Genomic DNA, 27,734 nt, shown 5'->3' with positions numbered 1-27,734 from the left:
GTATCCTTGCACGTGAATTACCATGCACAAGTTTACAGCCGGGGCCCTTAGCAAAACAAGTCCCTTTCCTCGTGTTCATTCAGTATGTAGCTGGCTGCCTTGCTTGTTTACTTGTTCCTGAGAACCAAATCGTTTTCTCAGAGTTATGGTGCTGGAATATCATTTCTGTAACCTTTGTAATATGGTAAGCTAAGTTTTTCAAGGTAAATAAGATTCCAAATGAGCATGTGGCCAAAAAGCACTTTCAAACCTGGGGCGGAGGCAGCCCATGTAAGGCACTGTGCTGCACATCACCAGCATCACCTTTCCAGTGTGTGTGTGGTCTTCAGAGTAAACATGAACTATGGTATATTGTTTTGCTATAGAGATTCTGAGTATCCAGGCTTTGGGAAGTCCTATTTTAACAAGAGTTTGGCAACATAGAAACATGAGCACTCTGGCTCCCTAGGAAGAGGAAGGAGCATTTCAGTGGTGCTGAATTCTCATCTTCAGAGGGTTTGTCCTGCAGCCCTCTGCTGCAGAAGCTGAGAGCGCTGGCTCTTGCCCTTGCTTGGGTTAGCCACCCTTGCTGGAGGGTGTTCTGCAGGGACCCTGCCTTTTTCCTACCAGTTCAAGTAGTTGTACTATACAAAACTAATGTAGTACAGTGGTCACTAACCAGGGACCAGATACAGCTTGTTTAGATTTGAGATAAAACCTACTATTTAATTTCACAAACTTCCCTGGTGAGAGCCAAACTCAGTTGTGCCCCTTGTCCTGGTCACTGCTTGGCTGGGGGCGGGGCAGGGGTGAGTAAGGCTACTGCAAGGACTGGGAGTGTAGCCTGTGGGAGGCAGTGAGGAGCCCAGCCTAGCACTGAGGAGACTGAGGAGGGGGGCATTTTAAAAATAAAACTATGGCTTCTGCCAAGAAAAGAAAAGCAGCTGATGAAAATCATGTGTTTCAAAGTAAGTAGACTGAGCAATGCTTATTATTTGTGCTGAAGATACTGTCATTTGTCTGATTAGCAATAGAAAACAATCTATTTTAAAGAGCACAGTAGCTTGTAAGTTCAGTCAGGAAAGGACAAATACACAGCCTCAGAAGACTCCTCTTCGGAGTAAAGCACATTTGGTTCAGTGCATGGCATTATCATGAGTCCCTGCAGGCTGTGCTCATTAAAGAGTGTTGACATTTTTTTAGCCCCTCAAAAAGGAAAGAAAAAAGAAGAAAGCTTCTCGTCATGGGAAAGCAGTACAAGAATGTTCAGGTACAATTGCAGATGTTGCATTTCCGAATGAAAATGATGATTTATTATGAAAAAAGAAATTCGCTCACAGTTTACTTTTACATTCCCTGAATTGACCTTCTAGTGAAGAAGGGGTTTTCATTGCTAGTCTTTGGCTTTTAGCAAACACCAAAAAATAAAAAGACCGTTGTACACTAGTACATCGTAGGCCTACAGATGCTCACAGCACCTTCCGCCTTGGTGTCCTCCTTGCCAGATGGCCATTCGTTCATTCACTTCTTCCTTCAGGAAACATTCATTCAGTCCCTCGTGTGTGTTTACACCCGTTGCCTTATTGAACCCTGACAACACCATGAAGCAGATACTATTACTATCATCCCTATGTTGTAGATGACGAAATAAAACTGAGTCTCTAGCTTGCCCAGAGGTCAAAACCAGATTTTATACATGTGAGTGCCTGACCCTTAGCCACTTCCCCACACTGCCTTCTTACAAGTCACTGGGAGGAGACAGAGCACATGCAGAGAACCACATAAACATATTCATGTAGTGGACAAACGATTCAGAGTTACACGTTTAAAAAAAAAGATATAGCTACATCTTTAGCTAGATAACTGGCTTTTAAAATGATAATCAGTGAAACATTGCAAGATCATGGAATCTCCTGTGAATCGTTAAGAAAAGATGAAATATCACAAGCATCTTTAGTGTTATGTGTATTCAGTAATTCTTTGCAGTTGTATTTATTAAGCCTACCAGATTTTAAAGGCATATAAAATGTAGTAAGATATGAGACCCATACTGAAATATCAGCGCAAAGGGAGAATGACAGTTGAATGGTCAGAAATGAAAAAGCATTACAACCTAGAGATTCAGTTTTTAGATGTGATCTATAAATTAAAATCTGGCCTTCACAGTACTAAATAAGGACATGATACGATTACAAAATTTACCTTATTCCATCGGTAAAACTGCATTAATGCTCCTTCCAGGCTATTCCCCAAGAATTATCTGATGACTCTGACTTTAATCCTCACTTCCCATTCACTCTTTTTCCCCCATTCTTGTGGATTTTTTTCCTTTTTTTTTTTAATTCATGAAAATAATACACCTATATGGAGGTTTTTAAATACCAAAAGGCATTCAGTAAGGGAACAATATCTCTAGCTCCACTTTCTACACTTTCTAATTCACTTTCTTAGCTATTTCTTCTAGTAGTTACTTGTGTATACCTAAATAATATGCTTTACTGCTGTTTCTTGATATATCAAGTTTTGGTGTGACCTGTTTATTTTATGACATGAGCATTCACCTCCTGTGTACCACCTCCTCCCCTCCCTCCCTCGTGCTTCCCCTGGAGTTAGGACTGCACATCCCGTTCCCTGTTGCCCACGCTGTGAATGAGGCTTAGCATCTTCTAAAGTGTTTGCTGTTTGAGGGGGGTGTGTGTATACATTACAGTGTCCTTGGTCAAACCTTTTGCCCATTGGGATATTTTTCTTCATTATTCGTTTGTTAACACATCTTTATGTATTCTAGATTGAAGTTCTTTGTCAGCTACATGTGTTGCTAATATTTTCTCTTTCCTGTTCTGTGATTACCTTGTCATTTTCTTTATAGTTTCTTTTGAATAACAGAAGTTCTTAACTTTTAGTCAGATTCATCACTTTTCCTTTATGGTTAGGGTTTTTTTGCACGTGTATCTTGTTTTAAGAAGTATTTCTTTACCCTGAGGTTATGATGATGATAATATATTATCTTTCAAATGCTTTACAGTTTTAACTTTTATATGTATGTCTGTAATTCATTTAGAGTCAGCTTTTGTGTATGGAGTGTGTTAGAGTCTATTTCTATTCTCTCCAAATGGCACACAATTGTCCCGGCCCTAGTTACTGAAAAGAACATGCTTTTGTTCACTGTAGTGCCACCTTTCTCAGAAGTATTGATATAAGTTTGGGTCTGTTTGTGGACTCTGCCTTCTTTTCCATTCATCTTTTTGTCTATCCCTGCACCAATATGATGGTCTTAATTACTATAGCTTTCCAATATGTCTTAATAAAGGATAAGTCAGTTCTTCCAATTTGTCTCTTGTTTTTTAACAGTGTTAGGACCATTTTTGATTTGTTTTTTGCATAAAAGTTTTAGAATCAGCTTATTAAATTCTACACGTGTACACACACATACATGTATATACCCGTACACACACAAATAACCTCATATACCACTAACAAAAACAATTTAAAGCCCCCACATACTGAGTTACTCATTGAAATTACATTAACTAATGTAATTTAGTCAGAATTGACATACAATACTGAGTTTTCAACCCATGAACATGTTATACCTGTTCACTTATTTAGGATTATTAATTTTCAATTTTACTCTTTTCTGTATACTTCTTGAACTCCATTACATGGATTTTCGTATGTATTATTTTGTTGCCATTCATTTAAAAGTGTTTTTCAATTTTTATTATAACTTCTTTTTTGACCCATGGATTATTAGAAATTCATTTCTAAACAATTGAGAATTGTTTAGTTATCTTTTGGAGCTTGATTTCTGGTATAAATGCATTGTGATCAAATAGCACCTGCTTGATATCCTCTGTCTTATGAAATTTATTGAGACTTGATTTATGACCTAGTGATATGGTCAGTTTTTGCAAATGTTCTATGTGAGCATGAAAAACATGGCTGTTTTCCAGTAGTTGGATGTAGTAATTTATATACATACATTAGGGCAAGTTTGTAAATGGTGGTATTTAAAACTTTTAGGTTTTTTACAGATATTTTTGTCTACTTTGATTTATCAATTAGAGAGAGAGGTATTTTGAAATAATCAGCCTATGATTACGGATTCATCTAATTTTCTTTTTCATTATATAAATTTTCCCTTTATATGTTTTGAGGCAAGGTTTTTAAGTAAAGGTATATAATAGGTCCTGAGAAATAGTCCTGTTATCATTATGAAATGACCCTCTTTATCTCTAAAAATGATTTTCTGCCTAATATTAATATAGCTATCCTAGCTTGCTTTGGATTGGTATTTACATGGTACAGTTTTATCAGTCCTTTTATTCTCAACCCTTCTGTCTGAGATGTGTTTCTTGTGTAAAGTATATACAGTCATGGGCCACATTGTAATGTTTTGGTCAACACAGACCAGTATTCAACCTTGGTCTCATAAGGCTGTAATACTGTATTTTTACTGTACCTTTTCTGTGTTGAGATACACAAATACTTATCATTGTATTACAGTCACCTACAGTATTAAGTACAGTTACATGCTATACAGTTCTATAGCCTGGAAGCAGTGGGGTATACCATACCGCCTGGGTGTGCAGTAGGTTACTAGGTAATATAGCCTAGAATGTGAGTACAATCTGTGATGTTCACACAGTGATGATATTGCCTCCATCCCCAGTGCCACCATCCAGTCCACACTTGCATTATTGCTGGCCCTGAACTTAGGCAGTGACTTCCTAACTCATCTTGCAGCTTCTGCTTCTGCTGGGTCTAGGTGATTTTTGATTCCCCATTCATTCAGTGTGATCATCTTTTAAAACCAAAGCTGGATCATTCCTCTCTGACTCTCCCACTCCCCAAACCACCTCACATAAGCATACCCCTGTTCACAGAGCCTCCTAGACTGCCCGTCATCCTCAGAATAAGCCCAGTCTATCACATTCTAAAAGGTCCCCTTCATTTGTATCCAGTGCCGTTCTCCCCTTCGTCAGCGTTCCCCAGGCACATCTACCTTTTTGCTTCCAAGAAGGATCCCAGTTCCTGCGTGAAGGCAGTTGTCCGAGCACATCTCTGCTTGTCTCTTCCTGGGCTCCATCATCCTTGTGCTTCACACCCGGCTTTCTGTGTCTCTTCTCTCAAGTCCCAGCCGAGATGGGCCACCCCCGCCGATCCCTGCCAAAACTTGTTCTGTTCCTTCAGCTCATCACAGGTTATTGTTAAATATGTGTGCATTTATGTCTGGATTACCCGCTGGATTAGGTTTCCTAAGGGCAGGGATCAATGTTTCTGTGTTTCACCTCAATATAAATATGCCATTGTCTTGCATGTAGTAGATAACCAAAAAATATATCTTAGATAGATATCTGCATGGGGAAAGGAAAGAAATAAATGAGCAAACAGCAGCTTGGTGAAATATGTGTATGTGTGCATGTGTGCGTGCATGTGCATGTGTGTGTATTTATTTATTTTGGTGGAGAGGGTGGTTCTAAGCTCAGGAGAAATGTCTCCCATGGGTTCTTCGACTCTGGTAAATTAAGTATTCTTGGTTTGTCAGTCATATTATTTAAAATTCAGTTTAACCCATTTTTCTAGTAATTAGCACCATCCAAGCTTTTATTGAATTTAATTTTAGTATTTTGTGTTAAAAAGCAATAGATATTTTGGGCATACTAAGACTAGGAATCAGTGCTGATGTCGAATATCCACTAATAACAATACCACTCTTCTCTGAGCACTCTGGATTATGTCCTCCTTGGGATGGGTGAGGCCTGGGATGCCTTTGGATAGGAGTTTACCCGTGCCCCATGGGACATCTGCAGTCAGGACTGTGTAGAAGATTCCACTTTCTCGGCCACCCTAGGGGTTAGGAAATCCAGGCTGGCGTATCAGAGCAAGACTAGAAGCAAAAACTGCCCCAAAGTAGGGGATGTGGCTGGAAGGGTTCCTTTTCCATTTCTTGGAGGTAACTTTTAGAGACCACCAGGGATTTCCAAATCCAGGGAAAAGGTACCAGCTATGAGGGGAAGCTTAACTCTGAAGGACTGCCCTGGCTGCTGCTGCCTCAGGGACACAAGCCCAGCTAGTGCCCAGCTGTTCGCTCACCCAACTCACTTTTGGGTCACCCACAGTAATGACACAGTAGCCAATGCCATCGGAAAATTCCAGCTCTGCTACCACAGAGGCAATTTCTTATTTGTCAGTTTATTGTGGGATTTTTTGTTGTTGTTGTTTCCAAATAGAAACAGCTGAACTTTATTTGAAGTGTTTTTCTTTCGTTCTTTTTTGATCTGTGTTTTGATCGGTTGTCCTTGATGTGGGTTTTTTTATATATATATATATTGTTTTTATTGGGGGGATGGTGCAGGGACAGGGATAGAATGAGAGTTCAGACTGGGTTGTTTTGTTTTTTTTTGTTTTTTTCTGTTTTCTTCCTTTCTTCATTTCTTTTTCTTTTTTGTTTTTTTATTGAAACACCTAATTTGTAAGAAAATAAAATTCACTTCCATACAGAAATGTAAGAGTTTATAGGAATAATCACTGAACAGTAGTTTTCCCGGTAATCCTGTGTCGAGGAAGAATGGCACCATGGCAAGGGCATCAGCCCTGTGGCCAGGCAGACCCACACTCAAGTTCTGCCACTCCTTCATTTCCGAGCATTGCACTCAATCTCTCTAAGTTTTAGTCTTGTCTGTAGAATGAGACCTACCCCGACAGGGTTATAGTGAGTGAAATGTTATCATGCTTATAAAGTGTCCAGAAATAGTTTCTCAACAAATAAGTGTTTTTGTACAAGTATCCTATGTAGCTATTCATTCCTATGAGAAAGGTAAATTTTCATCTGTGATTGCACTGTGGGTCAGTGGTGAAACTCAAATAATATCACCGAACAGAATAGAGTCCAGAAGCAGACTCACCCACACCCAACAAAGGCCTCACTGCAGTTCACTGAGAAAAGGATGGTTTTTCCCATAAATGGTGCTGGACCAATTTAATGTCCATAGTGGGGAAAAAAATGACCTGGGACTCCTAACTCAACACGGTTCAGAAATGTCAATTCGGGTTGAATTTATAGACCTCAGTGTGAATGGTAAAACAGAAGAGCTTCTAGAAGAATCACAGAAGACTTTGGCTATTATCTTGGATTGGGCAAAGGTTTCTTAAGGCACACAAAGGCTAACTGAAAAGCACTAACTGTAAGAGAAAGACTTTGAAACGATGTTTGCATTACATATATCTGACAAAGGATAAGGACTTCTGCAAAACAAGGAAAAGAAACAATTCAATTTTTAAAAATGGACAAAAGACTTGCATGCCACTTCACAAGAGAAGAAATCCAAATGGTTAATGAGCATATGGAATGAGTGCAGCATTGTTAGTCATCAGGGAAGTACAGATTTAATCCACAACAAGTGACCACTAGACCCCACCAGAATGGCTAATAAAAGCCCCAACAATACTCAGTGATGGCAAGGATATGGAGCAGCCTGAAGTTTCATACATGATAGTGGGATGTAGGTAGGAGAATTGCTTTGGAAAGCTTTTTGGTTGGGAGTGTCTGCTAACATTAAACATACACCTATCCTGTGACCCAGCAGTTCCACTCTAGTATATCCCCAAAGAGAAATGCGGGTATATGTTTATTAGAAGAAGAGTCACCATCCCCTCAGCCACAGACCTGGTACTGGGCAGCACGGCAGGAGGTGGGTGAGCATCAGTCACCACCTGAGCTCCATCTTCCATCACATCAGCAGGAGGTGAGTGAGCGTCAATCACCATCTGAGCTCCATCTCCCATCAGATCAGCAGGAGGTGAGCGAGCATCAATCACCACGTGAGTTCCATCTCCCATCGGATCAGCAGGACGTGGATGAGCATCACCACCTGAGCTCCATCTCCCATCAGATCAGCAGGAGGTGGGTGAGTATCAGTCACCACCTGAGCTCCATCTCCCATCAGATCAGCAGGAGGTGAGCAAGAATCAGTCACCACCTGAGCTCTGTCTCCTGTCAGATCAGCAGGAGGTGCGTGAGCATCACCACCTGAGCTCCATCTCCAGTCAGATCAGTGGCGGAATTAGATTCTTATAGGAGCGTGAACCCTATTGTGAGCTGCACATGTGAGGGATCTAGGTTGCATGCTCCTTTACGAAAATCTAACTAATGCCTGATGATTTGAGGTGGAACAGTTTCATCTGAAACCACACACTCCAACCCGTCCGTGGAAAAATTGTCTTCCATGAAACAAGTCCCTGGTGCCAAAAATGTTGGGGACTGTTGTATTAGGAGACACGTTCAAGAATGCTCACAGCGAGCTGAGATCTGGCCACTGCACTCCAGCCTGGGCGACAGAGCGAGACTCCGTCTCAAAAAAAAAAAAAAAAGAATGCTCACAGCAGCCTTATTCTTCAGACCCCCAAAGTAGAAATAACCCGGATGTGCAGTAGTGGAATAAGTAGTTAAATTGTGGGTGTGTTCATGTCGTGGAATACTATACAGCAGTAAAGAGGAGTGAACTGCTATGTGTAACACATGGAGGAATCTCACTAGCATGATACTGAGTGAAAGAAGCTAGATTCAAAAAGACCATGTACTGTACAATACATCTACCTGAAGTTCAGGAACAAGCAGGATTCACCTATGATAATAGAAGTCAGAATAGTAGTTATGTAGGGTAGAAGGGTATGGATTGGCAGGGGAGGAGGGTGCTGGACATGTTTTAAGTCTTCCTGTTGAGGGGGAGTCACATGGAAGTACACGTGAAAGAACTTACCTAAGATGAGCAGTGCAGGTAGGACATTCTGCTGCACTCATATTAAAATTGTTTAAATCATTTATTGAGTGCTTTCTGTATGCCAAATCCTGTGCTACATTTTCAGAACAGTTCTCTTTGGGTTTTCCTGTTTTGTTTTCACTTTTTTCCTTCCTTCCTTCCTTCCTTCCTTCCTTCCTCCCTCCCTCCCTCCCTTCCTTCCTTCCTTCCTTCTGTCCTTCCTTCCGTCCTTCCTTCCCTTTTCTCTCCTCCCTCCCTCTCTCCCTCTCTCCCTCCCACCCTCCTCCTCTCCCTTTCTTCCTTCCTTTTTCATAGTGTCACTGGAACAGTCCTCTTTGTTGGGAAACATTGTTTCCATTTTACAAGTGAGAAAATTAAAGCTCTGAGAGTTAAAGTAGCTGATCCAAGCTGTCCTGGCTTGTGTGATGGGGCCAGGCTGTACACCCAGCTTTCTCTGATTCCAAGGCTTTGGTCCTAATTCAGACGTCTAAACTCCACACAGGTCCTTCATCCATGTGAAGGATTAATGTCACAGTGTTTCTTTCCATTGTAATTCCTAGAGGGACAGGTGACTCTACATCTGTGTTGGATACAAAATCTTTTATTAACCCTACTGAGGATCTAGCACATAGTAACCACTCAATAAAATTCATTGCCTGGCTGGGCACGGTGGCTCGTGCCTGTAATCCTAGCACTTTGGGAGGCCGAGGTGGGTGCATAACTTGAGGTCAGGAGTTCGAGACCAGCCTAACCAACGTGGTGAAACCCTGTGTCTCCTAAAAGTACAAAAAAAATTTAGCCAGGCGTGGTGGCACGCACCCTTAGTCCCAGCTACTCGGGAGGCTGAGGCAGGAGAATGGCTTGAACCTGCAAGGCTCAGGTTGTAGTGAGCTGAGATTATGTCATTGGCATGCCAGCCTGGGTGTTGCAGCAAGACTCCATCTAAAATAAATAAATAAATAAAAATTCACTGACCTATTTTGATCTTAGATCATAATCAGGGGAGAGTGCTGGGCACTAAGATAGTAGTTCCTTGTAAAACAGATACCTCTCCCGTTTCCCCTCTTTCCTCCTTTTAGGTTTGTGTCATGTATGTCTTCCTCTCGGGGTTCTTTCTATACTCCTTCAGTGAGCTGAGTGCCTCCATTTAGTGTGTTATAGTTGGGTTGGGTTGCTCTGCCTCTCCCTGAACACGACACACCAGAATACCCAGATATATAACCTTTCCCCCCAGGAAAGTTTATCCCAGGTGGGAACAATGTCATCTTGCTCCTGCACCCTGAGTGTGTCCCCAGCACTGAATGCTGTGAACCCAGGGGACTGTTTCCAAAATGTGCTCCAAAGCATGTTTTGTCTGTAGTATCTTAATAGGTCATATATGGGAGAAGCCTTCTTTTAATAAAATGTGGGAAGGCCTGGGTGAAGCAGGTGTTCTGACTTGCAGAACCTCATGGAGTCTTTATTAGTCACATGTGCATTTTGGAGCTTCCATTTGGGAGATTCTGGACTGTAGTGCCACGTCTTTGGGAAAGCAGGAATCTTAGAATAAACGTAGAAACGTGTGCTGTTCTGTACTCTTCTTGGTGGAGAATCTAGCGTGGCATCAGGCCTGCCAAACAGCAGCTGGAAGGAGACTCCCCAGGGAAGTGTCTTCAACACCTCGAGATGGCGCAGCTGGCTAGGCTCGGTGTGCTTTGTAAAAGATAGCGACGAGTTTCCATGCCAGGGAGCGCCTGTAGTGTGTTCACAAAGCAGTGTGTGTCTGCTTTAATATCTCGTTTTGGCCATCCCAACGTTTGTTTGATGCAGCGAATGGCTAGGACATCTTCCTGCCAAAGCCAGCCTTTCTTCCTCTGGAGGGGAGGCCTCTCTTCTGCTTGTTTCTACATTCTCAGGATTAAACAGCTTATAAGCACTACGTGTTAATTGTTCAGTTATTGAAAACCCATTAGTGCTGTTTTGCTTTTAATAGAGAATCTTTTTGGTATGGCTTCCCATTGATTTAATTTGTCTTTTTTTTTTTTTTTTTTTAAAGACAGAGTCTCGCTCCATCGCCCAGGCTGGAGTGCAGTGCCATGATCTCTGCTCACTGCAACCTGCACCTCCTGGGTTCAAGTGATTCTCCTGCCTCATCTTTCCTAGTAGGTGGGATTACAGGCATATGCCAAAACGCCTGGCTAATTTTTGTATTTTCAGTAGAGATGGGATTTCACCATGTTGGCCAGGCTGGTCTTGAACTCCTAACATCAAGTGATCTGCCCTCCTTGGCCTCCCAAAGGGCTGGGATTACAGGCGTGAGCCACCCTCCCCGGGCTTAATATTTTTTTTTTTTTAAGTTGTATAGTAATTCTCCCACCCTCAACTAGCGTGATTTATTTGCATAAACCAGATCAACTAAGACAAACAAGTGCACACACAGAAGGTGATTTCACAGGTGAGCGAAGGCCTCCCAGGGCCCTGTGTGAGTGAAGGGAGCTGATTGCGGGGTGCAGGACTGTGAGATGAATTGGTGACGCTCCCAGCCCAGACCAGTAAGAGTAGCCCGCAGCCGCCACCTGCCTCCACTACACAGATGCAGGAGTCACCATTCAAACAGACCCATCCCAAGTAAAAGAGTGAGGGGGACCTGCTTTAGCCAGCTCTCCTAGTATCCTAGCAACGGGCTCCCAGGGCGAGAAGCTGGAAGTTGGAGATGCATAAAGTTTCAGAAAAGGGACTTCCTTTCCTCGCTCAGGTGTCTTGGCAGGTAGTCAAACTGTTTTAAAATGAGACTATACAAGTAAGTATTCCAAGTTGTGCTCCTTCAGGTTTTGTCTACTTAGCTTTTAGTTTTGTGCCCCTCATTTTCTTACACCTCCGGAATCACAGAGGCTAGAAGCTAAAGCCATGTCAGCACACTGGGAGTTTTACAGTGTACAGATTGGCAGACAGCCTGGCTTCTTTCCAGTGTGTTAGTTATGCACTTGTGTGTGTTTAGAACCATGATCGCTGCGTCCCTCTGTCTGCCTCAGGCCTCTGTGGTCCTGCAGGCCGGTGCTTTGCGTTTGTCCTGCCAAGCCTGGTTGCTCAGCTCTCCCTGGCTGTCAGGAGTCAAAGTGCATCCAGTTCTGCTTGTCTGGTTTACTTGTGCTAAAAGCAAGATTCTTCGTGTTTATTCTCACATCAGTCAGAAGATGCCAGCCTGTTGTTTTTCAGAGCGAGGTTCTCAGTGGGAGCCGTGTGGGCGGTCCTTTTTGGTTTGAAGGTGACCACTCTCGCTTTCAGCGGCCCAGGGCAGGGATCAGGGCATGACTATCCTCACGCAGGAAGTTGTGTGAAAGAGGTGTGGGAAACTGCTTTCCTGGACTTGCTCTCAGTTACTTCAGCTGCCTGTCTGCCATGTTTTCCTAAGTGTGCTTCTCCGTGGTCGCTGTTAATGTTCTGAGGGCCACCATGTAACACTTATTTGAAAACAGAAACGAAACTGTATGTGGGCATGTATTGCCTGTTCCTAAGGATCTGCTCCTTAGAGCCAAGCCCTGTGACTGATGCAGGCTGATGGGAACGCCCTGGGGCCTGACCTTTGTGCACTGTGTCCCCAGCTTCTTTGCATGCCTAAAACTTGCATAGTCTGACACGTAGGGAAAACATGAGAAATCCATGCCTAAATAATTTCACCCTAATAGTCACTATTCTAGACCAGTTGTAAACTTAGTAGCTTAAGAGAGTATTTTAAATTTAGAAGCTACATGAGGCCGGGCGCGGTGGCTCAAGCCTGTAATCCCAGCACTTTGGGAGGCCGAGACGGGCGGATCACGAGGCCAGGAGATCCAGAGACGATCCCGGCTAACACGGTGAAACCCCGTCTCTACTAAAAAATACAAAAAAAAAAAAAAAAAAAAAAAAAAAAACTAGCCGGGCGAGGTGGCGGGCGCCTGTAGTCCCAGCTACTCGGGAGGCTGAGGCAGGAGAACGGCATAAACCCGGGAGGCGGAGCTTGCAGTGAGCTGAGATCCGGCCACTGCACTCCAGCCTGGGTGACAGAGCAAGACTCCGTCTCAAAAAAAAAAAAAAAAAAAAAGAAAGCTACATGAAATACTTGTGTTTCAAAATTGTTTACCCAAACAGTACATTTAACAGAGTAGCCATCCTGCATTCCTCCTGGTTTCTCTGTAGTATGAGGAATAGAATAGAATAGAATAGAATAGAATAGAATAGAATAGAATAGAATAGAATAGAATAGAATGAGCTTTTATAATTCTTAACTTTGTATTTTAGAAATTTTATATCTGATGTATAAGATCAAATCATAAGCCTAAAGTATCAGCCTGAAATCCACATGCCTGATGGTTTCCTTCAAATGCTGCCTCTGGGTAGGAAGCACGCTCTGATTCCACTGAGCCTGTCTCTGCACAGAACAAACACAAAGTTAGGCAGTCACAGGGCATCCTTGCCATGCTGGATAATGATGTCTCACTCTGTCCCCAAATGGCTTTACCAAGCCACGTCACTGACATATTCATTATAGTTGACTCAGAACCACTTGGATACTTCTGTGATCACAGCAGTCCCATGGAGGAAGCTTTTCCTTCAGGAAAGCTGCTGGATTGAGACTAGAAGGAAGTGTGACTGCCTGTGCATGAAGTGCCAAGATGATTTACTGGCCTGTGGTCTGTGCTTATATACGTTATTATTATTATCATCATTTAATGTATGTATTTTCTTATGAAGTTAATTATTTGCCAGTTTTTCTCTTCGCATTAGATTAATTAAAAACAGCAGTGACTTTTGGATACGTTGAGGAAGTTAATACCTTTTTAAATTGCCAAACTTAAATACCATTGCTGCACAGAATATATATTTTGTGAGACACTTGAGAGACTGGGTAGCCAAAGTTTGGCATAAAGGAACATGTTCCAGTAACCCTGGTAATTGTCAGGATTTTTGTCTAAAAAGACCTTAGTCACATTTAGCAGTGACCAAGGGTCTGGTCAAAACATGAGTGTGTCACAGCCATTCAGCACTGTTGAACTGTAACTACTGGGCTGTTTTATTTTGAAATGATCATTCCTATCAGGAAGTGTTCTATACTCTGTACCAGTTATTCTGGGACCAATACATTAAAAAACAAAAACTTATTGGGCCTGTTGGATTCTGTGAAGGATTCTTTGAAGGAAAATGTGGGACTTATAAGCAGGCACTCATTTCCTTATCCAGGAAAAGAAAAGGCCATGTGCTACAGTGGGGCCACCAAGCCAAAGAAGATGCAAGCTCTGATCACTGTCTAGTTGGAGAAACAGGCCATTAGATAATACAGGACAGGATGCTAAGGGGTGGTAGAAGAAAGGCCGGTCTACTCAGAGGCTCTGACCCAACCTGCACATCTCTTATTTGTGTTTCTTCTGATAAGTGACTTGGACTCTGAGCAACTTGGAGGGAATTCATTGGTCTGCTTTTCTGCCTGGAGTTGACTGCTTCTTATGGAGTGAGACGGGGTGGCTGGAGGAAAAGGGAAGCCTCTGGCTGCTTTGGGCTTTCTGATCCTTGTGGTTTTGTGGATCCACATTATCCCTTCATTGGAGAAAGTATAAAAATAAAGCTAACTTTTAGACGTGCTCACCCTTTCAACTCTTACCAATTCTTTAGTCTTAAAATCTTCAATGAAGTCAAGACAAAAGATGTTGGACCCTGTGGCCACAGGCATTGCCAGGGTGGTTTGCTTACCCCGGCCATCCCAACAATGGTGGTTGGTTTTTGTGAGCTGCCGGGAAAGTCGTCTTGGGGAATGGACAGACCTTTTCTTCAGGATTAACTGAGCACAGCCAAAAACAGGCCCCGTGCTGTGAAAGAGCCTCAGTGGTGGACAGAAGCCAGGGAAAAGCACGAAGAGAAATGGTTCGAGTTTCTACAACAAGGACCCAGCCTTGCCTTTGAGGTTTTTCACCTGAATATGACGAGACTTACTTTTACAAGACAATCTTGCCTTCATCTTTGGAAAATGACCCAACTTTAACATTCTCCAGGAAGCTCAGAGAATGATGACTTTGTCAGATTTGGATAGAGATGTGCACTTTCTGACTGAAGATGGGGAAAGCCTGTAGAAAAGTCAAAATATTTTCCCAGTTTTTTGAGAGAAGCCAAAATGTATTAGAATCAAAACTACTTCTCTTGTGTTTCTCTCCTAAAGCACTTGTAGAAACGAGCACACGAGTACAATTGCCAGGCATAGTGGCTCACACCTGTTATACCAGCTACTCAGGAGGCTGAGGCAGGAGGATTGCTTGAGCCTGGGAGTTTGACAGCAGCCTGGGCAACATAGTGAGACCCGTCTCTTTAAAGAAAAACACAAATGAACCTAGCACAGTTTCCTCCAGGCATACTTAGGAAGCACCAGGAAATCCTAATGGGTTTTTTTTTCCCCCCATGGGTTCAATTTTTTTGTTGTTGTTGTTGTTTGTTTGTTGTTTTGTTTTATACTTTAAGTTCTAGGGTACACGTGCACAACGTGCAGGTTTGTTACGTATGTATGCTTGTGCCATGTGGGTGTGCTGCACCCACTAACTCACCATTTACATTAGGCCTAATGGGTTTTCAAGAAGAAAATGATGGTTGTGAAAGACCCCGACCTCCTCTCCCTGCTAGATTTCTGATGCAGAAAAAGCGAGTCAGGCACCTGAGCTAGGAAGGCACTGCACATCATGGCGACATTTGTGAGTCTATATCCAGGATAAAAATTATTTGTTCAGTTGTATGTGTTGAAATAGTCTCTCCCATCCATCTTTGTTCTTACTTTCCCATAGTGTCTTATTTCATTGAGGTCTAACTTACATATAGTAAACTGTAAACTGCAAAGTTTTAAGTATACATCTTGACATTTGGGGGCCATATTTCTTGGTGCTGTCTACCTGATGCAACCTGTGAACTGCATTTGGCAGATCCCCTCACACTTCAGGTCGCGTTCAGTCATCCTAGTTTTTTTAAAACTTCTTGTTTTATTTTGAAATATAACATGCATACTGAAAAGTGAAGCCAATGTGTATGTATACACTTGGCAAATAATTATAAAGCAGACATCCACATACCAACACTCAGGTCGAGAGGCAAAAATACTGCCTGCTTTCTCTGAGGAATCCATCCAGTCCTCCGCTGGCCTGACCAGCACCAGGCCTTCCCTGCCGTTCCCCAGCGCCAGCTCCAGAGTGTGTCTAAACCATGTCCGGTAGGTCGGCCATCTTTGAAGTTCATATAAACGGCATCATGGCCTGCATTCTTTTGTTTCCTATCATTCCAAATCATGATTGTGAGAGTCACCAAAACTGTTGTGTTTGGTCTGTTTTATAGCATTTCATTGCAAGAAAATTTAACATTTTGGCCTTCTACTGTTGGTGGACATTTGTCATGTTTCCACTTTGGGACTGTTACAGTTCTTGCTGTGAGCATCTTGGTATAGTGTATGTGTCCTGCTGCACGTATGTATGGGTGTTTTTCTAGGCGTGGGATTTCTGGGCTTCAGGGCATATGTATCTTTATTTTAGATGATGCCAAACTTTAGAGTAGTGGTACCAGTTTTCCATCAGCAGTATATGAAAGCTACCTTCACTCTGCCTTCTTGCCAACACTTGACACAGTCAGACCTTGTAATATTTGCCATTCCAATGAGTATAATATGTTGTGATTTTGTTTGAATTTCTCTAATTTTTTTTTTTTTTTTTTTTAATGAGACGGAGTCTCACTCTGTCGCCCAGACTGGAGTGCAGTGGCGTGATCTCGGCTCACTGCAACCTCCACCTCCCAGGTTCAAGCAATTCTCCTGCCTCAGCCTCCCGAGTAGCTGGGATTAGAGGTGCTCGCCACCACAGCTGGCTAATTTTTGTAGAGATGGGGTTTCATCATGTTGGTCAGGCTGGTCTTGAACTCCTGACCTCAGGTGATCCGCCCGCCTTGGCCTTCCAAAGTGCTGGGATTACAGGCATGAGTCATAGCGCCCAGCCGAATTTCTCTAATATTAATAAACACAGCTTTGTGATTTTTGGCTATTTGGATTTCTTGTGTCATGAAGAATTTGTTCAAATATTTTGCCCATAGTTATGTTAGGTGTTTTAAAAACTGATTTTTAAGAACTTTTCTATATCCAGGATAAAAATAATTTGTTCAGTTGTATGTGTTGAAATAGTCTTTCCCATCCATCTTTGTTCTTACTTTCCTCATGGTATCTTACTATTTCATTGAGGTATAACTTACATATAGTAAGCTGCAAAATTTTTAAGTATACATCTTGACATAAGTACAGACGCATGTACCCATCACCCAGATGGAAATACAGAACATGCCCGTCTCCCTAGAAGGCTTCTTGAGTGTCCCATTTCCCTCACTGTCAATCCCCAGACGTAACTTCTGTTCTGACTCCTATGGTGTTTTAATGAATAAAAATTCCCAATTTTAATGTAAAATTTATCAGTCTTTCCTTCTATGTTTAGTGATTTTTGTGTCTTAACGAAGACTCTGAGGTCATAAAAGTATGGTAAAGGCTTTACAGTTTTGCCTTCTATCTAGATTTGTAATCTGTCAGAATTGTAATTCTTATTTATGGTGTACAGTAGGGATTCTGTCTTTTTAAAATTTCCCCTGTGGTTATGCAGTTGTTTCAGTTTTAGTATTTAAAAACCTTCCTTTCACCCTTGGCTCTGCAGGACCACCTTGTCATAAATCATTGTCCTGCAGGCATGATTCTATTTCCTGTGCTGTATTCTCTGTCCCTGCCCTGATACTATACTCGTGTAATCATTGTAACTTTATGATCTTGGTATCTGGTAGGGCAAATTTTGAATGTTAACCAACTTTTCATATATTATCCTTCTTATATGTTGCTGGATTCAGTCAGTTGCTTTATCATTATGTTCTTGCCTTTATTCAGCAGGTATTTATTGAATAGCTGGTATGTTATGTGCTGCACACAGTTCTAGCTGCTTGGGATACAATGGTTGACCAAAAAAGAGACACTGTGTGCTACCATGAAGGTTTCAGTGTGGTAGGTGGGCACACCCCCTGCTAGGCTTGGGGACAGGCACTTCAGGTCACCTGGGAGACTCTGTGCCCTCAGCATCTTGTGACGTGCCCTTGCTGGGTCTGTCACTTGTCCTTTTTTGTGAGCTCCTTGAGAGCAAAGCACATCATGTTTACTTCTTCGTTTTTTTGTTTGTTTATTTGTTTGTTTTGGTAGTCCCTGGCACATAGTGGCACAGTGGGTATGCAGTAAGTTCTGGAGCAGGGACTTACCTTCCTACCTTCCTTTGCCTTCTCCACGCTCTTACCTGCTGAGTGTAGTCAGCCCTTCCTGTTTTCCCTTCCAGCACTCTGGCCACCCTCTTCTAATATCCCACACTGCCCCTGCACCTCACAGACACCTGCACGTACTGTTCCTCTCACTGGAGTTCTCCCCTTTCTACCTTTGGCCAACTTCTCACCTTTGAGTTTGATTTAAATATTATTTAAGATAAGTCTTTCATGATCCCAACTCAAATTTAAGGCCCCCTTTTTATTGTGTCACCTTATCCTGTAATTTAATATTGTCGCTTTTACAATACTTTGTAATTATGTTCATTTCTCTGCATCTAACTCTCCTCAAGGCACTGAATTGATACTTAAACATAGACACCATCTCTGCTCCCTCACCCTTCCATAGTGATTGTCTGTACTTTCCATCCCTTAGTTGAACATTGGTAAAGGGAAAATGAGGAAACTCTAAGAATCATGTCGTATTTAATGAAATCTTCAAGTGGCATCAGATGCTAGTTGGGAACAATGACTTAAAAATGCAGTAAACGTACCACATATCCATGGGTGTATGGTGGCAGCTAGGAAACAAATTTGTGTTGATAACCAAATTGATAGAGGTTTTTATCTACGGACAGAGGTGATGTGATCTAGCTTTTTCTGTGATACCCAGAATCTATAACCTGTCTTTGTTGACCTCAGGATAAAGACCTTGTAACAATAACAGTAATAACAGATTTGTATGGGAGAGGGTTCAGGGAAATTCTTGGGTAGGAGGTCCCAGGAATCTGTCTTCTCAGCTAGACAACATTTGTACTGAATCTGATGTAACCGTTTTGGTACTCGAGTCCATTGAAGTCTTCCAATGTCCACAAGAAGGCTTGAATGGTAAAGTGAAGTTAACTTCTGTCAGTTTCAGCTCTAGCACAGTGGCAGCTATTCCTCTTCCATCCCCAGTCCTATGGCAGACAGCGGTACACTGTTCTTAGAGCATCTTGCAAACAGCTTGTGGGAGCCAGGTAGGAAGGGCAAAAAGGACCCTGTCCTGCAAATATCTGGGGTCAGTGCTCTGATGACTGATTTCAGCTTTTGATCACAGAGGTACAGACAAAGAAGTGGAGACCATTGTTGTTGCACCTACCCCCATTGTTGCAAGTCCTTCCACCTCTGGCTGAAGTGGCTTTCTGGGTATTTAAAAGGCCAACACCCTTTTTCCCTCTTCCCTTTATTTTTCTTTTGCATCTTTTGGGAACCAGGCATTAAATACTAGGACATTGAAAAACAACTGTATATACAGGGAAAATTAGAAAGTTACCGTAGTTTCCCAGGGAATAGCATAGGTCCAGAGAAGACCTGAGAAGATCTTAAATTTACACCTCAGGCTTATCCTTGGCACAGAGAAAGCCTACAACAATCCAGAAATAATAATAATGAACAGTAATAAATGTAGCAAACACTTCGGCTTAGAATCTGAATTCTAGAGTTACCACATTATTAGAGTCAGATGTCCCATTTAAAAAACAATCATAAGGCATATATAAGAAACAGGAAAGTAGGCCCATTCAAAGGTGAAAAAATGAAACAAACAGAAACCATTCTTAGATCGTCTACTATATTTTAAAACAAGTGTCTTACTAAAGATGCTCAAGGAACTAAAGGAACATGTGTAGAAAATCAATAAAATAATGTATGGACAAGCCCAGGTGCAGTGGGTCGCACCGGTAATCCCAGCACCTTGGAAAGCTAAAGCAGGCAGATGGCTTGAGCTCAGGAGTTTGAGACCAGCCTGGTAATGTGGCAAAACCCCATCTCTACAAAAAGTAGCAATGCGTGGTGGTGTGCACCGGTAGTCCCAGCTACTTGGGAGGCTGAGGTGGGAGGATGTCTTGAGCCCAGGAGGTGGAGGTTGCAGTGAGCTGAGATTATGCCAATGTGCTCTAGCCTGGGGAACAGAGCCAGACCCTGTCTCTAAATCAAAACAAAACAGAAAGCCCAATATGGACAAAATGAAATGTCAACAAAGAGATAGAAGACCTGAAGATAAATCAAAGAGAAATTCTGGTGCTGAAAGTACAATACCTGAAATAAATTTACTAGAAGGGTTTGAAGACCGATTTGAGCAGGCAGAAGGAAGCTAGGACATTGGAAAATATTAAGTCCAATAAGCAGAAAGAAAAAATATTGCAGAAAAGTGAACAGAGCCTGAGGAGTATGTGGAACACCATCAAGCCAACCAACATACACATTGTGGGAAACAAGGAAAAAGAAAGAGAAAGGGCAGAGAGGATATCTGAAGAAATAAGGGCTGAAATTTTTCCACATTTGATGGAAGTCATGAATATATACATCCAGGAAACTCAGTGAACTCCAAGTAAGATGAACTCAAGGAGACACATTATAGTCAGAGTTTTGAAAGACAGAGATAAGGAGAATAGGAGAATCTTAAAAGCAGCAAGGAAGAAGCAGTCCATCACATGCAAGAGATAATCCATAAGATTATCAGCAGTTTTCTTATTAGAAACTTTGGAGGCCAGAAGGCAGTGGGCCAAAATGTTCAAAGTGCTAAAAGAAAAAACTGTCAACTAAAAATTGTCTGTCCATATGGCCCTTCAAACACGAGGAGTAAATTGAGGCATTCACAGATAAACAAAAGCTGATGGAGTTTGTTACCACTAGACCTGCCTTGCAAGAAATGCTCAAGGTAATCCTGCAGGGTGAAATGAGAAGACAACAGACAATAACTTGATGCTGTATGAAGAAATGAAGATCTCAATAGGGATAAATTCATGAGCAATATACAAACTGGTTTATAACTTCCTATTTTGTTTTCTACATATTTTAAGAGACTAATGCATTGAAAAGGATTACTAGTTTATATTTTGGGGTACAACAGTGTATAAGATTATAATTTTTTTATGTTAGCCAAAAGGATTAAACAGAGCTATAAAGGAACAGCATTTTTGGATGTTATTGAAGTAAAACTGGCATAAATTAGAATTAGAGTATTATAACTTTAGAATGTTAAGTGTAATCCCCATGGTAACCACACACACACACAAAAGGCTATAGAATATACACAAAAGGAAATGAAAAAGGAGCTTAAACTTTTCAGTATAAAAAATAAACTAAAAAGACAGTAATGCAAGAAATAAGCTATAAGGCATATGGGAAACAAATAGCAAAATGACATAAATAAGCCTTTATCAGTAATTATTTAAATGTAAATGGATCAAGCTTTATAATCAAAAAACAGAGATTAACAGAATGGATAAAAACACATGATCTAACTGTGCTGTCTACAAAAGATTCAGTTTAGATCCAAAGACACAAATAGGTTGAAAATAAGAGGATAGAAAAATAGTATAAGGAAATGGTAAGAAAGAGAGAGCAGACGTGACTAATATCAGACAAAATGATTTTAAATCAAATAAAGGTTGCAAGAGACAAAAACAATATATTAAAGGTTCAATACAGTAAGAAGATACAACAAATATAAACATTTGCGGCCGGGCGCGGTGGCTCAAGCCTGTAATCCCAGCACTTTGGGAGGCCGAGACGGGCGGATCACGAGGTCAGGAGATCGAGACCATCCTGGCTAACACAATGAAACCCCATCTCTACTAAAAATACAAAAAAAATTAGCCGGGCGAGGTGGCGGGCGCCTGTAGTCCCAGCTACTCGGGAGGCTGAGGCAGGAGAATGGCGTAAACCCGGGAGGCGGAGCTTGCATTGAGCCGAGATAGCGCCACTGCACTCCAGCCTGGGTGACAGAGCGAGACTCCGTCTCAAAAAAAAAAAAAAAAAAAATTTGCACAGACCAATAACAGGCCAAAATATATGAAGGAAAAACTGAAGGAAGAAATAGACAGTTCTACAGTAATAGTTGGAATCTTCATTACCCTACTCTCAATAATGGATGGAAGAACCAGACAGAAGGTAAGTAAGGAAACAGAGGACTTAATAAACAAACTAGATCTAACAGACATACACAGAACACTCCTACAACAACAGCATATACATTCTTCTCAAGTGCACAGAAGACATTTTCCAGGATAGAGTATATATTAGGTAACAAATTAAGTTTCCATAGATTTTAAAAGATATCATACAGAGTATCTTTTCTGACCACAACTGGATGATGTTAGGTATCAGAAATAGAACTAAAACTGGAATATTCACAAATTTGTGGAAATTAAAAAATACACTGTTAACCAGTAGATCAAAGAAAAAATCACAAGGGAAATTAGAAAATACTTAGAGGTCAGCTGGGTGCAGTGGCTCATACCTGTAATCCCAGCAGTTTGGGAGGCCAAAGTAAGAGGATTGCTTGAGGCCAGGAGTTCAAGACCTGCCTGGGCAACATGGTGAAGCCCCATCTCTATTAAAATTTAAAAAAAAGAAAAAAAGAAGAAAGAAAATATTTAGAGACAAATGAAAATGAAAAGACAAAATAACAGAACTTACGGTACACAACAAAAATAATGCTTAGGGGGAAATTTATAGCTATAAATGCTTATATTAAAAAATAAGAAAGTTCAAGGAACTAGATAAAGACATAGACAAAGTAAACCCAAAGCTAGCAAAAGGAAGATAGTAAAGATTAGAGCAGAGATAAAACAAACTAGAGAATAGAAAAATAATAGAGAAAATTATGAAAACAAAAGTTGGTTTTTTAAAGAGCAACAAAAATTGACCAACTTTTAGCTAGGTGGACTAAGGAAAAAAGAAGGCTCAAATTATCAGAAATGAAAGTAGGAACATTACTACTGATTCTACAGAATTAAAAAGGGTTGGAAGAGAGCACTGTGAACAATTGTACACCATCATTTTGGATAATGTAGATAAAATGGACAAATTCCTAGAAACTCAAAACCTATCATAACTAAATCACAAAAAGTAGAAAATACAGATAGCCTTATAACTAGTAAGAAAATTGAATCAGTAATGAAAAATCTCACAAAGAAAAGCCCTAAACCTGATGCCTTCACTGGTGAATTCTACCAAACATTTCAAGGGGAACTAATACCAATCCTTCTGAAACTTTTCCCAAAATATTGAAGAGAAGGGAACACTTCCTAACTCATTTTATGAAGCCAGCATTACCCTGGTACAAAAGCCAGACAGAGACACTACAAGAAAATTAAAGACCAATATCCTTTATGAACATGAATTCAACAGCATACTAAAATAATTACACACCATGACCGAATGGAATTTATTCCTGGAATGCAGGGGTGGTTCAACATACTGAAATTGACCAGTGTAATACACCACATTAATAGAATGAAGGGAAAGAAACACCTGATCGATTCAGTTGATGCAGAAAAAGTATTTGACAAAATTCACCATCTCTTCATGATAAAAAAAAACACTCAACAAACTAGGAATATAATGAAACTACCTCAACATAATAAAAGCCATGAGAAACCAACAAGTGAAAAATCAACAGCAAACATACTCCAAGATGAAACACTGAAAACTTTTTCTCTAAGATCGGGAACAAGGCAAGGATGTCCACTTTCATCACTTGTATTCAATATCTTACTAGAAGTTCTAACCAAACCAATTAAGCAAGAAAAAGAAAAGGCATCCAAATTAGAGGGAGAAGTAAAATTATCTTTTCACAGATTATATGATCTATAGAAAACTCTAAATATTCCATCCCCCTCATACACAAAACCATTAAAACTCATGTTTTAATGAATTCAGTAAAGTAGCACTATCTAAAGTCAACACACAAAAATCAGTTGCATTCTATTTACTAATACTGACCTGGAATGGAAATTACAAAAGTAATTCCTTTTATAATAGCATCAAAAATAATAAAGTACTTAGGAATTAACTTACTCAAGGAGGTGAAAGACTTGTACCATGAAAACTCTAAAACATTGCTGAAAGAAATTAAAGGAGACAAAAATGGGAACACATCCCATGTTCATGTGTTGAAAAACAATATTGTTAAGATGTCAATACTACTCAAAGCAATTACAGATTTAATGCAAGTCATGTTAATGTTCCAATGAAATTTTTTGCAGAAATAGAAAAACCCATTGTAAACTTCATATGGAATCTCAAGGGACATTGAATAGCCAAAACAATGTATGAGAAGAACAGAGCTGGAAGACTCACACTTCCAGCTTATAATAACTTATTGAAACTTATAATAAAGCTACAATAATCAAAACAGTGTGTTACTGACACGAAGACAGACATCTGGACTAATGGGACAGAATAGAGAATCCGGAAGTAAATATCCACAAATGTAGTCAAATGATTGTTGAAAAGGATGACAACACCATTTGGTGGAGAAAAGGCAGTCTTTTCAATAGATGGTGCTAAGGAAGCTAGGTATCCAGGTGCGAAAGAATGAAGCCGAACCCTTACCTAACATCATATACAAAAATTAACTCAAAGTGGATTAAACGTAAGAATCTTAGATGAAAATACAGGGCAGAAGCTTCACATGACATTGAATTTGGCAATTATTTATTGGATGTGATACCAAAGGCACAAACAGCAAAAGGAAAAATGACAAATTGGACCACATGAAAATTTTAAAATATTTTGCATCAAAAGAATCATTCAACAGAGTAAAAATGTAATCCACAGAATGGGAGAAAATATTTGCAAATTATTTATTTGATAAGGGACAGATATCTAAAATATAGAGAGAATTCATAAACTTAACAACAATAAAACAGCCTGATTCAAAAATGGACAAAAGTCTGAGTACACATTTCTCCAGTAAGATATACAAATGGCCAAGAAGCATATGAAAATATACTCAGCATCACTAATCGTGAGGAAAATGCAAATCAAAACCACAATGAGATACCACCTCACACCCATTAAGAAGGCCACTATACAAAACAAGGAAAAAAAAAAAAAACAAGTCTTGGCATGAATGTGGAGAAATCAGAACTCCCATGCATTAGTGATGGGAATGTAAAATAGTGCAGCCATTGTGGAAAATGGTTTGGCAAGTCCCCAAAAAGTTAAAGATAGAATTACTATATATGTGATTTAGCAATTCCACTTATGGGTATATACCCAAAAGAATTGAAAATAGTGTCTCAAAGAAGTATTTGTACACCGTGTCCCTAGCAGCATTATGTGCAGTAGCCGAAAGGTAGAAGCAACCCAGGTGTCCACCAAAGGGTGAGTGGATAAACAAAATGTGGCCTTTACATTTAATGGAATATGATTCAGCCTTAAAAGGAAGGCAGTTCTGACACACAGTACAAGATGGATGAACCCTGAGGACCTTATGCTTAGTGAAATAAGCCAGTCATACTGTGTCAGCTTATTTATAAGAGGTACTTAGAGTAGTCAAAATCACGGAGACAGAAAGTAGAGTGCTTGCCAGCGGTTGAGGGGAGGGAAAAAAGGGAATTACTGTTTAATGGGGACTGAGTTTCCGTTTACAAGATAAGAGTTGCGGAGATGGATGGTAGTGATAGACACACATTGTTGTGAATGTGTTTAACTCTACCAAAGTGTGCTCTTTAATATAGTTAGGATGTGAAATTTTATGTTTTGTGTACTTGACCATAGTAAAACAAAAATTTTGGAGGAAAATAAATGTAGGCAGCAACTGTACCTCAGACTTCTCCTGTATGTCTCAGATCCTCATCAGGGGCCTGAGCACAGTATAGTTTTCTAATTAATCATTCTTCGGGGTCAAAAAAAAGCAAACAGTTCTGTCTGTTTAACAGTAATATCTGACATTGAGTGCCTCTTTCGTGCCTTGCATTGTGATCTTATTTCTTCTTTGTGTCCATCCTATGAAACAGTATTTTTATCTTCATTTTATAGAGGAGGCAATTTAGGCAAATGGTTTTATAACTGGCTAGGACCACCAGCTGTTTGGCAGCGGAACGGCAATGCAATTTGAACCTCAACTTACTGCTCACAAGGCCCAAGAACATAATCGCTTTTCTGTACTATCATTTGACATACTGAGAGATCATTTCGTCTCCCCCTCATTGGCGAAAGGATGTGAAGTCACATGCCTAATAGAGGAGCACGGTGGCCTCTAAGCCTGTCCAGGGCCTGTGCTGGAACTCCACTGCACCCATGGCTCTCAGGTGCACTGAGTGTGTTGTGCACATGGCAAACACCTCCTTCTGTCACCTGTACCCACTACCTGTCCAAGTTTATAGGTGGAACGACTGCCTTGGTAAAGTTGTGTAAATTGCCCAAAGCCATACGGCTTGTAAAATGGCAGAGCTGGAATTGAACCCAAGTCTGTATTACTCCAAAATCTTATTCTCGCCATTATAAACTCCTGTTCCCTTGTTCCACTCTCCACGCAGCTGCCCCCACGAGCTTCTTAATTTTTCTACTTCAGCTCTTTTGATGAGTTCTCATTGTGTTAGAATGCAGTACAGCAAGCTCCTTACCATAGCCTAAGAATCCCTGAAAGAGCTGGCTTTGACTGACTTCTACTTCATTTTATCCACTCTCCCTCACTCATTCTTCCCAGCCATACAAGTTTTTCTCATCAGTGTTCCTGTGGAGGCGCTCTGTGGCCTGCTCCCGTCCGCAGCCTCTTCCTCAGCTCCCCAGGGGTCTGGCTTCTTTTCATCCTTTGAGTTTCAGCTCTGATGTTAATTCCTCAGAGAGGCCTTCCCTAACTCTCCTCTTTCCCCAAGTTGTCCTCTTGTGATTATACTCTGTCACCCCTTTCAAACTTTGTTTTTTGGTTTACGGCCTGCCTCTGCAAGTGCTAGAATGTAAACGCCCCAAGGGCAGGGACTGGACTATCCTGTTAGCTGTTGTCTTACCAGTATTGAGCATTTTGCCTTCATATTTGTTAAATGAATGAATAGACCATGATTAAATTCTTGAGAGACATTCAGATGTAAGATTAACAGTTTAAATTTTTGTTCATATCTAAATCCCTTGCTCCAATGCCAGTCTAAATATCAAGAGGTGTGTTGTTTATAGAGAAGAGGAAAACAGTGTTAAAGTATTAAGTTTCTGTAATTGAATGAATTTTCTCCCCAAAATGAAATATTCAGTACTTCAGAAATTTGTTAGAGGGATATGCATCAAGGGAGAGTTTTAGAACTAAGTGTCACCAGCGTGACCACTTGGCTTTTAAATAGTCTAAAGTGTTATAATTAATATTGGAGTTATTTATGTATTATACCTTTCTGCTGAAGGTTGTCCTCACTTTAAATGGATATAGTAGTGTTCCTCCCCTGATGAGGATAAATTAGAATTGAGATCTCCTTGTTGAAAGAAATCCAATCAGACTGCAGGTAACTCTTGAGTCACCTATTACTGTTATAAGGGAAAGCAGACAGTATGAAATGAGAACCTCACTCCTGTGTTGACTTTTCAGCATAGTAGAGTCATTGGGAAGCGCATGCATCTGGTATCTGTGCCTCTTCACCCTGCAAACCCTCCCTACCCTTGACCACCGACTTCCTGGGAGCTGCTGGAGGTGTCGGGGGAGGCGGGGTGAGGAGGCAGGTCAGGATGGCCATGGTAACTAATGCCATTGGAGCAAGTGCTACCAAATGCCCAGACACTGGTGTGTACAGCATAAGAGCGCTCCCTGACTCCTCAGGGCCTGCTGTGTCTTGCCTGTTCTAAATCGCCAGAAGCTCCACCCTGTTCATGTTCTTCATTTAATCCTTTCTAACTTAGAACTATTTTTGATCCTTGGCTGTACTTCATTAATTTTGAAATACCAACAGTGCTAGACGAACACTAATGTCTCATAACTTAGGT

The 27,734-nt window shown here is 40.9% G+C and overlaps 1 protein-coding gene and 1 long non-coding RNA gene across 3 annotated transcripts in view; both read left to right on the top strand.

Moving 5' to 3' along the window:
- ATXN10 (ataxin 10) overlaps positions 1 to 27,734 on the top strand; it is a 209,004-nt gene that overhangs the window by 170,801 nt on the left and 10,469 nt on the right. The window lies entirely within an intron of this gene.
- On the top strand, positions 7 to 8,355 carry LOC126963691 (uncharacterized). The gene is made up of 2 exons (XR_007729183.1): positions 7 to 7,835; positions 7,886 to 8,355. It is a non-coding gene; the product is annotated as an uncharacterized LOC126963691 (long non-coding RNA).

The sequence above is a fragment of the Macaca thibetana genome, chromosome 10, assembly GCF_024542745.1.
Source record: "Macaca thibetana thibetana isolate TM-01 chromosome 10, ASM2454274v1, whole genome shotgun sequence".
NCBI lineage: Eukaryota > Metazoa > Chordata > Mammalia > Primates > Cercopithecidae > Macaca > Macaca thibetana.
This window is presented reverse-complemented; position numbering and strand designations above follow the sequence as displayed.